This window comes from Furipterus horrens, unplaced genomic scaffold (assembly GCF_987537825.1).
Source record: "Furipterus horrens unplaced genomic scaffold, mFurHor1.1.pri manual_scaffold_5, whole genome shotgun sequence".
Lineage (NCBI taxonomy): Eukaryota > Metazoa > Chordata > Mammalia > Chiroptera > Furipteridae > Furipterus > Furipterus horrens.
Window position 1 is genome coordinate 126,159,513 of NW_028327175.1, and position 12,135 is coordinate 126,171,647.

A 12,135-nucleotide genomic window follows, 5' to 3' on the forward strand; every position below is an offset into this window, starting at 1 on the left:
AAAGAATAAAATGGCAATACATATGTATGTATCAATAATCACTTTAAATGTAAATGGCTTAAATGCTCCAATAAAAAGACATAGGGTAGTAGAATGGATAAGAAAACAAGAGCCATATATATGCTCTCTTCAAGAGACTCAACTCAAAACAAAAATACAGAGAGACTAAAAGTGAAAAGAGAGAAAAAGACATTTTGTGTAAATGGAAAGAAAAATAAAAGGTCGGGTAGCAATACTCATAATCCACAAAATAGACTTTAAAGCAAAGGCTATAGAGAAAGAGATAAAAGATATGACTTGATGATAAAGTCAGCAATCTATCAAGGGAATATAATCCTCATAGACATTTATGCACCCAACATGTTTAAACATAGAGGGATAAATTGCATTAATACAGTCATATTAGGAGATTTTAATACCCAATTGATATCAATGGATAGATCATCCAGACAGAAAATCAATAAAGAAAGTTTGGCCTTAAATAACACACTAGATCAGAAGGATTTAATTGATATCTTCAGAGAATTTCACCGCAAAGCAGCAGAATATACACTCTTTTTAAGTAACAAGGAATATTTTTTAGGATATACCACATGTTGGGACATAAAACAAGTCTCAATAAATTTAAGATAATGGTATGAAACTGAAAATCAATCACAAGAAAGAAAGTGAAATACACAAAAAAGACATGGAGGCTAAAAAACATGTCACTAAACAATGAATGAATTAACAATGACATCAAGGAAGAAACAAAAGATACCTTAAAACAAATGAAAATGAGAACACAGCAACCCAAAATCTATGGGACACAGCAAAAACAGCCCTAAGAGGAAAACTTATAGCATTACAGGTCTATCTCAAGAAACAAGAAAAATATGATGTCCAGTCAAGGTGGAGGCATAGGTAAACATGCTCCACATCCACGTACAAATATAGCAAAAAATGCAACTAAACTACAAAACAAATATCACCCAGAATTGTCAGAAAATTGAGTTGTGTGGTGGTCTGACACCAAGGATCTAAAGAAGCCACATTCATCCAGACAGATAGAAGGAGGGGAGACACAAGAGGGTGCAGTGAGGCATGGAAAGGTGTGTAGATGTGGAGTGGTGTGGAGAGGCATGGAGATGAGAATGGGCAGTCCCACATCCACACGTGATGGATAAAAGTGGAAGGGGTACCTCATGAGTAAGGGATCCCAGCCCCTGTCCAGACCACCCAGCTCAGGGTTTCAGCACCAGGAGGATAAGTCCCCATAACTTCTGGCTGTGAAAAGCAGTGGGGCTTGGGGTGGTGGAAGAAATTGTGGGATTCTCAAGAGACTCCTCTTAAAGGGTCTGCAATGGACTTAAGACTCACACAGATCCACCCTCTCTGGGATTCAGCACCATGGCAAGAGCTGGAAGGACACCAGTGGTATATGGAGAAAAAGTGAAGTGCGAGTGCTGGGAGACAACTTCCTCCCACGAAAAACTCCATAGGCCAGGAAGTGGCATTGTCCCCTCTGAAAAGCCTCTCCGATACAGAGGAACAGAGTGGTGACACAGGTTGCCCAGCCTGGCAATTATCTAAGGCTCCCATATAACTTAACAGGTGCACTTTTCTACAATAGGCCACACTACTAAGAGTGGGAGTCAAAGCAGCTCTACTTAATACACAGAAGCAAACACATGGAAGCTGCCAAAATGAGTAAAGAAATATGGCCCAAATGAAATGACAGAACAAAACTCTAGAAGAACTTGATGAAATGGAGATAAGAAACCTATCAGATGCAGAGTTCAAAATACTGATTATTAGGATGCTCCAGGAACTCATTGGGTACTTCAATGGCATAAAAAAAGACCCAGGCAAAAATGAAGTTTCCATTAAGTAAAATAAGGAAAAATCTACAGGGCACCAACAGTAGAGTCAATGAAGCTTAGAATTAAATAAACTTTTGGAACACAAGGAAGGAAAAAGCATTAATTCAGAACAGTGGGAAGAAAAAAGAATTTTTAAAATTCTGGGACATTTTTAAACATACAAATATTCTAATCATAGGGGTGCCAGAAGAAGAAGAGGAAGAGCAAGTAATTGAAAACGTATTTGAAAAAATAATGAAACCCCCCCCCCCAATTTGGTGAAGGAAATAGACATACAAGTCCAGGAAGCATAGAATCCAAAACAAGATGGACCCAAAGAGGACCACACCAAGACACATCATAATTAAAATGGCAAAGGTTAAAGATAAAATGAGAATCTTAAAAGCATCAAGAGAAAAGCAGAGCATTACCTATAAAGGAGTTCCCATAAGACTGTCAGCTGATTTCTCAAAAGAAACTTAGCTGGCTAGAAGGGACTAGCTGACCTGTGCTTGTCAGCTAGTCCCTTCTAGCCTGCTGTGGATGAGTGGATCAAAAAACTGTGGTACATTTACACAATGGAATACCATGCAGCAGAAAGAAAGAAGGAACTCCTACATTTCGCGACAGCAAGGATAGAGCTGGAGAATATTATATTTAGAGAAATAACCCAGGTGGTGAAAGAGAAATATCATATGATCTCACCCAATACAGGAACCTAATAAACAAAACAAATAAATAAGCAAAATAGAACCAGAGACATGGAAGCAAGGAACAGACTGACAGTGACCAGAGGTGAGGGGGGAGGGGAAGAAGGGGGATAGAAGGGGAAGGGTCTAGTCAAGGAACTAGTGTAAGTGACCCATGGACATGGACCACAGGGTGGGGATGGGCTGTGGGAGTGAGGCGTGTGCAGTGGAGAGCAATGGGGGAAAATTTGGGACCACTGTAATAGAACAACAATAAAAAAGAAATTTAAAAAGGAGAAAATAGAAGAGACTAGCAAGAAGTATTCAAAATGATGAAAAGAGAGGACCTAAAACCAAGGTTACTCTATCCAGCAAAGCTATCATTTAGAATTGAAGGGCAGATAAAGTGCTTCTGATACAAGATAAAACAGAAGAAGTTCACCATCACCAAGCCATTATTATGTGAAATACTTAAAGGGAAATATAAAGGAAAAAGATCAAAATATTCAACATTAAAATGGCAAACAATTTACAACTATCAATAATTGAATCCAAATAACAATCTAAGCAAACAAGCTGAACAGGAACAGAATCATGGCTATGGAGGTCATTTGGAGGGATATCAGTTGGGATGGGAAGGAAGAAAATGGGAGGAAAGATAAAGGGATTAAGAAGCACAAATTGGTAGGTACAAAATAGACAGGGGGGTGTTAAGAATAGTATAGGTGATGGAGTAGCCAAATAACTTATATGCATGACCTATGGACATGAACTAAGGGGGCATTGATGGAGGGAATGGGTGTATCAGGTGGAGGAGGGCAAAGGGGAAAATTGGGACAACTGCAATAACATAATCAATAAAATATATTTTAAAAAAGAAACAAGAAAATTTTCAAATAAACAATCTAACCTTACACTTAAAGGAACTTAAAAAGGAACAACAAAGCCCAAAGTTAGTAGAAGGATGGAATTAAAAAGAGCTGGTCCTTTGAAAAGATAAAAAAGATTGACAAAACTTTAAGCAAACTCATCAAGAAAAAAAGAGGACCCTAATTAACAAAATTAGAAATGAAAGAGGAGAAGTAACAGACTCCAAAGAAATACAAAGTATTGTAAGAAAATACTATGAAAATCTATATGCCAACAAACTAGACAGTCTGGAAGAAATGGATAAATTCCTAAAAACATACAATCTTCCAACACTGAATCATGAAGAATCAGACTATCTGAATAGACAGATTACAACTAGTGAAATTGAAGCAGTAATCAAAAAACTCCCACCAAAAAACTCCCGGACCTGACAGTTTCACAGGTGAATTTTACCAAATATTAAAGGAAAACTAAAACTTATCCTTCTCAAACTATTCAAAAAAATTCAAGAGGAGGGAAGACTCTCAAGCACATTTTACAAGGCCAACATTATCCTATAACAAAAGCAGATAAAGACACTACAAAGAAAGAAAATTATAGGCTAACATCCCTGATAAAAACATAGATGCTAAAATACTCAATAAAATATTAGCGAACCAAATATTGCAATACATCAAAAATATCATATGCCTGATCAAGTGGGATTTATTCAGGGAATGCAAGGTTGGTACAACATTCACAAATCAATAAATGTGATACACCACATAAGCAAAATGAAGGATAAAACCCATATTATCAAATCATTAGACGCAGAAAAAGCATTTGATAAAATCCAGTACCATTTATGATAAAAACTCTCAGAACAGTGGGAATAGAGGGAACATACCTCAACATAATAAAGGCCATATAGGACAAACCCACAGCCAACATCACACTAAATAAGCAAACACTAAAAGCATTTCCCTTAAGATGAGAAACAAGACAGGGATGTTTGCTTTCACCACTTTTATTTAACATGATGCTGGAAGTCCTAGCCACAACAATCAGATAAGAAGAAGGAATAAAGGCATACAAATTGAAAAGAAAGATGTTAAAGTGCCACTATTTGCAGATGACATAATACAGTATGTAGAGAACCCTAAAGACTCCACAAAAAACCTACTAGAACTGATAAATAAATTTAGTAAAATAGCAAGATACAAAAGAAATATCCAGAGATCAGCTGCATTTTTATAAACCAATCATGTACTATCAGAAAGGGAAATAAGAAAGCAATCTAATTTACAATTGCATCAAAAAATATTAAGGAATGAATTTAACAATAGATATAAAAGACCTATACTTGGGAAATTATAATACACTGAAGAAAAAATTGAAGAAAATACAAATAAGTGAAAGCATATACTGTGTTTATGGGTAGGAAAATTACCATCATTGAAATGTCTAAACAATCTATAGATTCAAAGCAATTCCTACCAAGATTTGAAAGATATATTTCACAGAACTAGAACAAATATTCCAGAAATTTATGTGGAACCACAAAAGGCCCTGAATAGTCAAAATAATCTTGAGAAAGAAGAACAAAATGTGAGGAATCATGCTATCTGTTATCGAACTATACTTCAAGGCCATAAAAGTCAAAACAGAATGGTACTGGCATAAAAACAGACATATAGATCAATGAAACAGAATAGAGAGCCCAGAAATAAACTCACAGCTTTATGGTCAATTAATATTTGATAGAGGAGGCAAGAACATAACAATGGGGTAAAGACAGTCTATTCAATAAATGGTTTGGGGAAAATTGGACAGATACATGCAAAAAATGAAAGTAGACCACTTTATTACACCATACAGAAGAATAAACTCAAAACTGATTAAAGACTTAAATGTTAGACTCAAAACCACAAAAATCTTAGAAGAAAACACAGGTAATAAAATCTTGGATATCTCTTGTAGCAATATTTTATTTGACATATCTCCTCAGGCAAGAGAAACAAAAGAAAAATTAATGTATAGGACTACATAAAACCAAAAAGTCCTTTCACATCAATGAAAATCATCAACAAAATGAAAGGACAACCCACTGAAAGGGAGAACGTATTTACCAAGGATATGGGATAAGGGATCAATATCCAAAATTTATACAGAACTTATAAAATTCAACACCAGAAAACCCCCAAACAATCCTATTTAAAAATAAGCAAAGTACTTGAACATAAAGATGGCCAATAGACATATAAAAAGATGTTCAATGTCACCAATCATCAGAGAAGTGCAAATTTAAAAGACAATGAGCTATCAACTGACATCTGTCAGAATGGTTATTATCAATATGTCAACAAAAAGAAGTGTTGGCAAGGATGTAGAGAAAAGGGAATCATTATTCCCATTATTGGTGGGAATGCAGACTGGTGCAACTACTATGGAAAGCAGTTTGGAGTTACCTCAAAAAATTAAAAATGGAACTATCTTATGATCCAGTGATTCCACTTCTGGGAATTTATCTAAAGAAACCCAAAACAGTAATTTGAAAAAATATATGCACCCCTATGTTCATTGCAGTGTTACTTACAATAGTCAAGATTTGGAAGCAGCCCAAGTGTCCATGAGTAGATGAGTGGATAAAAAGCTGTGGTACATTTACACACTGGAATACCACTCAGCCATAAAAAGAAGGAAATCTTATTTTTGTCACAGCATAGGAGGACCTGGAGAGCATTAAGCTAAATGAAATAAACTAGTCAGAGAAAGACACGTGCCATATGATTTCACTCATATGCAGAATCTAATGAAAGAGAGAAAAAAAAGAACTAACCAGTAAAATAGAGATAGACACCTAGATAGAGAGAAGGCTGACAGCTGTCATGGGATGGCAGGATCTGGGTGGCAGCGTGGAAGTTTAAGCAAATAGTAAGAAAAAGAGAAAAAACCATAGACTTGACAACAGTGTGATTATCGCCAGGGGGTGAGGGCAGTTGGAGGTGGAGAAAGGTATAGGGGAAACAAGTGGTGATGGACAGAGTCTTGACTTGGGGTGGTGAGCACGCCAGACAGTGTACTGATGATGCATTGTACAATTGCACACCTGAAACCTATATAATTTTGTTAACCAGTGTCACTCCAATACATTCAATGAAAAGGGAAAAAATAATGATAAATAAAAGATGCTTACATTGTGAATTTTATATTAAATTCTAGGTGAAAGACAGAGGTTTGATATCTACCACAGACAGATCAGGTCTGGCTTAACCATGAGAATGAGTCAAGACTGTTGAAATGGTAATAACTATGTATGGTGCTAGGTTGGTACTAGAAATATCAGGGACCACTTTGTAAAGTATATGATCATCTAACACTGTGCTGTACACCTGAAACTAATACAAAACTGTAATTTAAAAAAAAGACTGTTGAAATGGGGGGACATTGTCCACCATGGAGAGCATACTTCAGCTCCCATGTTTCAGTCTGTGAGTCATGACTGAAGTTTCTGAGTATGGAACCTCAGCTAATCTGAGATGATAATTCTGCTCACTTAGTGGGAAAGTGACTTGACAAATATGGGTAAGTGTAAAAACAAGTGTAAGGATGATGGACAAATAAGTGAAACCTGTGGTAGTAATACCCTTGTGTTAGGTTCAGCAGTAAATGTTTGTAGTCCTTGTGATCATTTATGGTTTTCACATGTTATTTGAGCTGTGTGAAACCCTTAAAAGAATTTCACATATGTAATGTGCATTTATTTTGAAAGTTATTGATAAAATCATTGTAGTACTGAGTATAGAATAATATAATATAAAGTCCTGCCTTAATGGATCTTAAGTTCTCATCAGAGATGGACCAGAAAGCAAACAAATAAACACAGAACTAATATGTTTTTAAAAGAGAAGATAAACCTGGTTAAGATGATAGACATGAAAGGGGGTGTACTTTATATTGATGATGTCTCAGAAGGAGGTATTTGACCTGAGGTCTAAAATATATGAAGGAGAGAACCATGGAAAAGCAAAGCAGCCCATGCACAGGGAGTAGAATGTATAGTCTTGGAGGCAGAAGTGAGCTTGGTATGTTCCTGAGTGTGTAAGGCAGCACTATGGGTGGGTTGCAGTGAGTGTGCAAGGCAGCATTATGGGTGGGACACAGTGAGTGATGGGGGATGAGCTCAAGAGAAAGCAAGGTTAGGTCATGGAGTGCCTTGTAGATAGACCATGTGGAAGAATCTGAATTTTTAATGTGAAGAGACAGTCATTGAAAGATTTTGAGCAGAGGTGTCATGTGATCTGACTTAAGATTTTAAAAGCCCATGAAGGCTGTGAAAAATTAATAGGCAGTAGTGAGGAAAGCCATGAGTAGAAACAGGCAGGATACAGAAAGGCCCCTTATATAGTCCAGATGAAGATGATTTGACTTGGAAGAAGATGACAGTGCATAAGTGGAGAGAATGAAGAGTCAGAAGTCATGTTTCAAAGGGCGTGACAAATAATTTTCTAAGGATGGATTGGATGTGGGATGTGAGGTAATCAGAAATCAGGGAGAACTTCTAGGGTTTGGTCCTAAACACCAAGACGAGAGTAAGATATTGGGAAGGGGTGGTGGGAAGGACAGTTTGTTAAGAAGGAATCAAGAATTCTAGTTTGGTCCTGTAAAATTTGGGGTGCCCATCAGACAGCCAAGTGGAGATGACAAGTAGACAGCTGGAAATAAAAAACTAAAAGTGGTAGTTACAGATATGACACCTGAGCTAACAAAGGAAATGGCTTAAGTGGAGTAATGTTGGAGACCTGAGCCTTGGGGCATTCCATTGTTTAGCTTAAATTGGAAGAGGACCAAGAGGTAGCATGAGGCAGACCAATAGTGGGAGGTCCCAGAATGCAAGAGAAGACGTGATTGTGTTGAATGCTGCTGAGAGGTTGAGAAAGACGCCGACAGAGACTTGACTTGGCCATTAGGTGGAGTTTTCATGAGACTCATAAAAATCAGGTTAGGGTGGGAAGTTGTAGGGCCAAAAGTAAAAGTAGAGGTCTACACACTGTAGATTTAAATGTTATCCATCAAGCAAACTGCTAAAATATTATCTTCTTCTCTTGACAAATACATAGTCATCATCCATGAAGAGGTGAGGTTTAGACTTCTGACCAAGATAGAGGCGTGGGTAGACACATTTTGCCACCATCCACAACCATGAGAAGAAATACAACTATCTCAAAACTAAAAACAACCAGAACTACCATAAAATAGAACTGCATGGAAGTCCAACAAACAAAGATATAAAGAAGTAATACTCCTCCAGACAGGTAGGAGGGGCAGAGCCAGAGAGGAGAGGATGTAGTGTGGCAATGGTGGTGGCGGTGACAACAGCAAGGCAGTGGCTGTGGCTTGCCAGCAGAAAGGGCAGTCACATGTTACAAAAGTTGGGAAGGGCATCTGGGGAATGATTTCAGCCGCAGACCAGACCACCCAGCTCGTGGTTCCAGCGCCAAGGAAAATAATGCCACATTGCTTCTGACTGTGGAAACCAATGGAGGGTGGGGCAGCAGAAGAAACCACTCATCTCTCAGAAGAAACCATTTGTTTAGAGGTCCTCCATGGTCCTGGAATGTACACAAACCTACCCACTTTGGGAACCACAACCAGGACAATAGCTAGAGCGGTGCCAGTCCCATACAGAAAGTGGGAGAAGTGCCCAGAAAGAGGGCGAATGTGAGCAAATGGCATTGTTCCCTATAAGACCCCTCCCCCACATACAGCACCATGAAGTGTTGAAACAGGTTGCCGCACATTGATGAAAACCTAAGGCTGCATCCCTTACAACATAACAGGTGTGACAGCTCTACCTAAGACACAGAGGCAAACATAGAAACCTGTCAAGTTGAGGAGACAGAAAAGAATGGCCCAAAAGAGGGAGCAAATCAAGGTTCCAGCGGGAGAACTAAGCAACAAGGAAATAGCCAGCCTAATAGATGCAGAGTTCAAAGCACTGGTGATAATGATGCTCACAGACTTGACAGATATGTTTGAGTATAGCAAACACAGAAGGGAAGAGTGAGGGCTATGCTAAGTGAAATGAAGGAAAACTCACATGAAAGCAATGGTGAAGAAAAGGAAACTGGGGAGACTTCCGGCCAAGATGGAGGCCTAGACTGACACGTTCCATCTCCTTCCACAACTAAGAAGGAATACAACTACTGCGAAACAAGAAATAACCAGAAGTTCCAGAAAATAAATGGAAGTCCAACATATGAAGTTATAAAGAAGTGGTGCTCATCTGGACAGGTAGGAGGGGTGAAGCCAGGGAGGAGAGTTCAGGCTATGCTGTCCATGGCAGCAGCAGCGACAGAAGCAGGACAGCGATAAGCACAGACACCCATATTTAGGGGGAGGCAAGAAGCCCCTGGGGAGCACCCCTGGCTGCAGACCAGACGCGTCAGCTTGCGATTCCAAAGCCGGGTAAAGCAGACTTCCATTGCCTTGTACTGTGAGGCCTGGAGGGGGTGGGAATGGAGGAAGCAGCTTCCAGTCTCTCAGCGGAGAGTGAACAGCAGAAGTCCAACTTGGACCCCCACCCTCACAGAAAATGCCACAGCATGGTGAGACGGGTCACCCAGTTGTGATGAGTGCATGGGGCTCCACCCCCTATAGCGTAGGAGGTGTGACAGCCCTGCCCAGGAAGCAAAGGTAAACACAAAACTGTCAGGATGGCACAGATCATGATAGAGATCCTGGTGACGCAGCTGACCAGACAGCAAATTTCTAATCTAACGAAGCAGCAGATAGGAAATCTTTCTGAGGCTCGGTTCAGAACTTTGGTTATAAAAATGCTTACAGACCTAACAGCAGATCTTAAACAAGATGGGGAAGGAATGAAGGCTAGTCCTGCTGAAATGAACAAAAACACATATGAAACTAGTGGTGAGGGAAAGAAAACCAGGGATCAAATCAACAAATCAGAATATAGAGAAGGAACTAACAGTCAACCAGTGCAGAAAGAGGAAACAAGAAGGGAGGAAAATGAGGAAAGGCTCAGAAACTTATCAGACGGCTATAAATGGGCCAGCATCCGAATCACAGGGCTGCCAGAAGGTGAAGAAGAGCTAGAAATTGAAAAATTATGTGAAAAAATAATAAAGCAGAACTTCCCTAACTTGGGGAAGGAAATAGACTTACAGGTCCAGGAAGCACAGAGAGTTCCAAAAAAACTGGACCCAGGGAGAACGACACCAAGACACATCATAATCAAAATGTCAAAAATTAAAGATAAAGAGAGAATCTTAAAAGCAGCAAGAGAGAAGAAAAGAATTATGTACAAAGGGGTCCCAATAAGACTATCAGCTGATTTCTCAAAAGAAACTCTGCAGGCAAGAAGGGACTGGCAAGAAATATTCAAAGTAATGAAAATCAAAAATCTACAATCAGGATTTTCTATCCAGTGAAGCTGTCATTCAGACTAGAAGGGAAGAGAAAATGCTTCCAGGACAAAGTAAAACTGAAGGAGTTCATCAGATGCAAACTACTGTTATATGAAATGTTAAAGGGACTTGTTTAGGAGAAGGAGGATCAAAACTATAAACATTAAAATGAAAACTGTATCGCAACAACCAACAACAGAAGCTAGGGAATTGAAACAAAGACAGACTAAGTAGGCAACGAGAGTGGGAAAAGAATTATAGGTATGGGAACATTTTGGGGGGAGGTCCGTGGGGAGGGGGGAGGGGGAAAGGGAGGGAGATGGTACAGGAATTAAGAGGCATAGGAGGGAGTGAAGTAGATAGGAAGATGTTGAGAAGAACTATATGCACAACCAATAGGCATGGAATAATGGGGGGGACAACTGGAGGGAGGGGGGAACAAAGGGAAAAGAAATTGGGACAACTGCAATAGCATAAACAATAAAGCATATTTAATAAAAAAGAAAAAGAAACTGGAGTTCATATCAACAATTTGGAACATAAGGAAGAAATAAACAGTCAACCAGTACAGAATGAAAAAAAAAGAATTTAAAAAAATGAGGAAGGGCTTAGGAACCTCTGGGATAACTTTAAACATGCCAACATGTAAATCATAGGGGTGCCAGAAGGAGAACTGGAAGAGCAAGAAATTGAGAACTTATGTGAAAAAATAATGAAGGAAAACATTTCAAATTTGGTAAAGAAAATATATATACAAGTCCAGTAAGCACAGAGAGTCCCAAACAAGATGGACCCAAAGAGGACCACACCAAGACACATCATAATTAAAATGCCAAAGGTTAAAAACAAAGAGAGAATCTTAAAAGCAGCAAGAGAAAGTAAGAGAGTTACCTACAAAAGGGTTTCTGTAAGACTTCTAAAAAGAAACTTTGCAGGCAAGAAGGGACTGGCAAGAAGTTTTCAAAGTGATAAAAAGCAAGGACCTACAACCAAGATTATTCTATCCAGCAAAGCTATCATTTAGAATGAAAGGGCAGATAAAGTGCTTCCCAGACAAGGTAAAGCTAAAGGAGTTCATCATCACCAAGCTATTATTATATGAAATGTTAAAGGGACTTATTTAAGAAAAAGAAGATCAAAACTATGAACATCAAAATGACAACAAACTCACAATTACCAACAACAGAATCTAAACAAACAAACAAAAAGAAAACTAAGCAAACAACCAGAATAGGAACAGAATCATAGGTAAGGGGATCATTTGGAGGGTTATTAGCTACGAGAGGGAAGGGGGATAATGAGGAAAATGGTTCTGGGATTAAGAAGCAT